This window comes from Mauremys reevesii, linkage group 20 (assembly GCF_016161935.1).
Source record: "Mauremys reevesii isolate NIE-2019 linkage group 20, ASM1616193v1, whole genome shotgun sequence".
NCBI classification, from domain to species: Eukaryota; Metazoa; Chordata; order Testudines; family Geoemydidae; genus Mauremys; species Mauremys reevesii.
In genome coordinates, this window is record NC_052642.1 from 752,819 (window position 1) to 758,818 (window position 6,000).

Sequence of the window (6,000 nt, forward strand, 5' to 3'; positions counted from 1 at the left end):
TCTTTCCAGGTATTCAAGTGACTCTGACTAATCTTTAAGTCCCCAAGTCTTGTTAATGGATGGGAAGATACTTTTTTTCCTAGCAGCTTAGAAGAGAACTGATGTACCGCAGCCCAGTCCAAAACCAGTCCAGCAGGGATGGATGGAGGAAAAGGGAAACCAAAAGGACAAACCCCAGTGTCCCCAGTGATTCTAAGGGACAAAGTCCTAGATGGGAAATAAAATTCTGCCACCTTAACCTAGTGTTTTATGTGCCTAGAATTTAGCCGGCAACAGATAGAGAAGACTGAACAGGTTCCAAACCTCTCTGAGGCTCTTCCCTTCTAAACCAGGGATGTCCATTTTCTAGCAAAATCAGTAGTAGGGAAGGAGAAAACTCTGAAGAAGTTCCTCCTCGCGCTCATGCACGTGAACCTGAATAAGACGGTTACTCACCTGTAGTAACTGGTGTTCTTCGAGATGTGTTGCTCCAATCCATTCCAGTTAGGTGTGCGCGCCGCGCGTGCACGGCTTCTCCGGAACTTTTTCCCCTAGCAACCCCGGCGGGCCGGCTGGGCGCCCCCTGGAGTGGCGCCGCTATGGCGCTAAATATATACCCCAGCCGGCCCGTCCGCTCCTCAGTTCCTTCTTGCCGGCTACTCCGACAGTGGGGAAGGAGGGCGGGTCTGGAATGGATTGGAGCAACACATCTCGAAGAACACCAGTTACTACAGGTGAGTAACCGTCTTTTCTTCTTCGAGTGATTGCTCCAATGCATTCCAGTTAGGTGAATCCCAAGCCTTACCTTAGGCGGTGGGGTCGGAGTGAGACGTGGCGGAGTGTAAAACCGCGGAGCCGAAGGCTGCGTCGTCTCTAGACTGCTGCACCAACGCGTAGTGGGAGGCGAAGGTGTGGACCGAAGACCAGGTAGCCGCTCTGCAGATGTCCTGGATGGGGACATGGCTCAGGAAGGCGGCGGACGAGGCTTGCGCTCTCGTAGAGTGAGCGGTGAGTCGGCATGGAGTCACGTGAGCTAGCTCGTAGCATGACCGGATGCATTGGGTCACCCAGGAGGCAATGCGTTGAGTAGAGACTGGCTCGCCTTTCATGCGATCAGCGACTGCGATGAAGAGCTGGGTGGAACGCCGAAAAGGCCTTGTCCGGTCGATGTAAAACGCCAGCGCCCTACGGACGTCGAGGGTGTGGAGCTGTTGCTCCCGGGGCGAAGCATGGGGCTTCGGGAAGAAGACCGGGAGGAAGATGTCCTGATTAAGGTGGAAGGCCGAGACCACCTTTGGTAGGAAGGCCGGGTGAGGGCGAAGCTGCACCTTATCCGCGTGGAAGACGGTATAGGGAGGGCCCACCGTCAATGCTCGTAGCTCCGAGACTCTCCTTGCCGATGTTATGGCAACCAGGAAGGCCGTCTTATAGGAGAGGTAGAGGAGAGAACACGTGGCCATAGGCTCGAATGGAGGACCCGTGAGTCTGGCCAGGACGAGGTTCAGGTCCCAGGTCGGGGCAGGGCGACGCACCGGCGGGTACAAGCGGTCGAGGCCCTTCAGGAAGCGGGAGACCATCGGATTGGCAAAGATGGTCCGACCCTCCGCCGACGGACGAAAGGCGGACACCGCGGCGAGGTGGACTCTCAAAGAGGAAACCGCCAGACCCTGCTCCTTAAGGTACCATAGGTAGTCCAGGATGGTAGTGATGGGTACCACGAAAGGGTTGAGCCCCTGCTGGTCACACCAGAGCGCGAACCTCTTCCATTTTGCCATGTATGTAGTACGGGTGGAAGGCTTTCTACTTTCAAGCAGGACCTGCTGTACGGCTGCCGAACATCCCTTCTCTGCATGGGTCAACCACGCAGGAACCAGGCTGTAAGGTGGAGAGATTGCAGATTGGGGTGGAGGAGTCTGCCGAAGTCCTGTGTGATGAGGTCCGGCCACAATGGGAGGGTGATGGGCTCCCGAACGGAGAGCTGGAGCAGCTGGGTGTACCAGTGCTGCGCCAGGCCGGAGCCACGAGTATCATGGTGGCTCGATCCTCCGGCTTCTGGAGCACTCTGTGCACTAGCGGAAACGGAGGGAAGGCATAGAGGAGGTGAGTCTGCCACGGATAGAGGAAGGCGTCGGACAGAGATCCCGGCGAGTGCCCTCGGAACGAGCAGAACTGGAGACACTTCCTGTTCGCCCTGGAGGCGAAGAGGTCGACCCGGGGAAACCCCCACCTCTGGAAAATCGTGTGTACCACGTTGGGACGGAGGGACCACTCGTGGGAGAGAAACGACCTGCTGAGGCGGTCGGCTAGCGTGTTCTGCACTCCCGGAAGAAAGGACGCTTCCAGGTGAATGGAGTGGGTCACGCAGAAGTCCCAGAGGAGGATCGCCTCCTTGCAGAGGGGGGACGAGCGAGCTCCGCCCTGCTTGTTCACATAGGCTAGAGCTGTTGTGTTGTCCGTGAATACTGTCACCCAGCGGCCTTGCAGGTTGGTCGAAGGCGTGACATGCAAAACGGATCGCCCGGAGCTCGCGGACATTGATGTGGAGAGCGAGCTCCTGGGGCGACCAGAGGCCTTGCGTGTGAAGGTCCCCCAGGTGAGCCCCCCAACCGAGTGCCGAGGCGTCCGTGGTCAGCGTCGCGGACGGACGAGGAGGGTGGAACGGCACCCCAGCGCAGACGATCTCTGGGTCGAGCCACCAGCGGAGGGACTCGAGGGTCGGTCTCGTGACCGTGACCACCATGTCGATGTGGTCGCGGTGCGGGCGGTACACCGATGCTAGCCACGACTGGAACGGACGGAGGTGGAGTCGCGTGACATATGTACACGATGCCATGTGACCGAGGAGGCGGAGGCATGACCGCACCGTCGTGGTCGGAAAGTTGACCAGCTCCCTGATGAGGGAGACCATTGTCAGGTGCCGAGACCGCGGCAGGCAGGCGCGGCCCACCGAGGAGTCGAGGATCGCGCCAATGAATTCCACCCGCTGTGCTGGGAGCAGGGTAGACTTCTCGGCATTGACAAGCAGTCCGAGGTGTTGAAAGAGGGACAGGATTTCCGCCACCTGTCGCTGTACTAGCCCCTGCGACTGCCCCCGAATCAACCAGTCGTCCAGATAGGGGTAGACATGGATCTGGCGCCTGAGTAGGGCTGCTGCTACCACTGCCATGCACTTTGTAAACACCCTCGGTGCCGTGGCAAGTCCGAAAGGTAACACGGCGAACTGGTAGTGGTCTTTGTTGACTAGAAACCGAAGGAAGCGCCTGTGAGGGGGGTAAATTGCGACATGGAAGTAAGCGTCCTTCATGTCGAGGGCGGCAAACCAATCTCCCGGATCCAGAGAGGGAATGATGGTCCCCAAGGTGACCATGCGAAATTTGGGCTTGAGCAGGTATTTGTTCAGCTCGCGCAGGTCCAGAATAGGACGTAACCCTCCTTTCGCCTTGGGGATAAGGAAGTAACGGGAATAGAATCCCCTGCCCCGTCTGTCTGGAGGCACTACCTCTATGGCACCCACGCTCAGTAGAGTCTGGACCTCTTGCAGGAGGACTTGCTCGTGAGATGGGTCCCTGAAGAGGGACAGGGAGGGTGGGTGGGAAGGAGGCGAAACAAATTGTAGACGGTATCCCGACTGGACAGTCTGAAGAACCCAGCTGTCCGATGTTATTCGGGACCACGCAGGACGAAAATAGGAGAGGCGGTTGGAAAACAAACGGGAGGATCCGAGATGGAGTGATGGGCCGCCCCGGCGCCCCATCAAAGGCCTGCTTGGACCCTTGCGGGCCCTTGGAAGAGGCCTGGGACTGGTTGCGACGGTTACCCAAGGCCGCCGGTGATTTTGTCCCTGACGTCTAGACGTGTACAGACGGTAACGCTGCTGCGGAAGGACCGAGGGCCTGTTGCCGGAAAGACCTGCGCGCGGGAGCCGGCGGTGCATGCCAAGAGTTCGTATGGCGCGCCCATCTTTCAAGGTCTGTATCCGTGAATCGGTCTTTTCGGAGAATAGGCCTTTCGTGTCAAATGGCAGGTCCTGCAGCGTGTACTGCACCTCTTGTGGGAGCGTAGAGGATTGCAGCCATGAGATGCGACGCATCGTTACCCCTGTCGCTATTGTCCGCGCCCCGAGTCCGCCGCCGAGGCGCCGTAATGGACGAGCGTGAGGACGTCTTTCCCTCCTCGAGCATCGCTGAGAACTCCTGGCGGGAAGTTGTCGGCAGAAGTTCGGTGTATTTTGCCAGGGATGTCAAGATGTCAAACACATACCTGGCCAGGAGGACCATTTGGTTAGCTATGCGCATCTGCAGGCCGCCCGCGGCGTAGACTTTACGGCCTAGCAGGTCCATCCTCCGAGCGTCCTTGGATTTGGGCGCCGGGGCCGGTTGACCGTTCCGTTCACGGCCATTCACAGACTGCACGACAAGCGAGTCCGGGTTGAGAGTGCGAGTATAAGTACTCATAGCCCGTAGGGGGGGCTGAGTACTTCCGCTCTACCCCCCGCGCAGTGGGGGGGATGGACGCGGGTGTCTGCCAGAGCGTGGCCGCGTTCTTTTGTATGGTCTTCACAAAAGGCAGTGCCACGCGCACTGGAGTGTCCGAACCGACCACATTAGTTATAGGGTCCTCATCCTCCTGGACCTCTGCCACCGGAAGGCCCATGGCCGTCGCCACCCGACGGAGTAGATCCTGGTGGGCCTTGAGGTCAATGGGGCGGGTCTTTAGCAGAAGTCCCAGCCACCGCCGTCCGGGACGATGAGGACATTGCTTGGCCGATGGCCTCCACTGGAGGGGCCAGAGGCGCCTCAGCCAGGCCAGGCTGGACGGGGCCTGGTGGTCCCGCGCATCGAGGGCTCGCGGGGTGACTCGAGGGCGACTGATCGACGCCGGGCACCCTGCCCGCGGCGATGTCTCGTGGGGAAGCGGAATGCCTTGGCGCCGTGATGACCCCAGGGCACCCAGAATCCCCACTGCTGAGCACCTTGCGGATGGTCGTGGGGTTGGCGGCAATGAGCCGGTGCCGTCCGCGCCAGAGGCGACCCAGGGTGGGGCGGAGCCCGGCCGAGGCTTGCGGAATACTGCCGGATGGTCTGGAGGCCCGGTGTCCGTCCGTCCGTACCGGGAGAGACTCGACCAACGGCCACCGCGGTGCCGAGCTCGACCGGTTCCGGGAGCTCGACCGAGCCGACCTGCGGTGCCGGAGCGCGCGGAGTTCCGTGTCGGAACGGTGCCGGACGGGACCTCCGCTGCGCCGACGGTGATCGACCTTGACCGTGCCGGAGGCGACCGTACCGGATGACGATCGGTACCGGACTGCGACCGCGGCGAGATGGCGAGCGGTACCGCGATGGGGAGCGGTGCCGAGATCTCGACCGCTGGACGGCGGTCCTAGAGCGAGCGGACCGAGTGTCGACCGTGCGGTGGTCCACAGATGGAGGTCGGACCATCTCGCCGGTTTTCCAGCCGACGGAACAGCCCGCACGGCGGTGCCGGGGCCGGAGGCTCGGTGCCTCTACGAGCTGAATTAGCTCGTGCGGCAGAGCACGTCTCGGCGTCGCCGGCAGCCTTGGCTCAACTCCGACGGCCCCGGGAGCGCGGGCGGTACCGACTCGACGGACCTGGCGGAGTCAACGGCCCAGTGTCTGCCTTGGCGACGGTCACCACTGGGGCGAGGCGGCACAAGCACTTTAGCTGAGTCCTCAGCACGGGACTTAGCTATGGCTTTGGCGAACACGCGCCGGGCGAGTGAGCGGTGCCGGGTCTTCTGCGCCGGGTGGGGCCTGCGGGACTCGGTACCGGGCGGCCCGGTGCCGCTGGTGCGCTCTGAACCGAGGAGGTCTCGGTGCCGTCGCTGGTGCCGCCGGTTGGAGCGACGCCCATAAGTATCTGCTTAAGCCTGTGGTCCCGTTCTTTGCGTGTCCGTGGCTTAAAAGCAGAACAGATAACGCACTTGTCGGTGCGATGTCCTTCTCCGAGGCAACGGAGGCAAGCGTCGTGTGGATCTCCAACGGGCATAGGCTTTTGGCACAC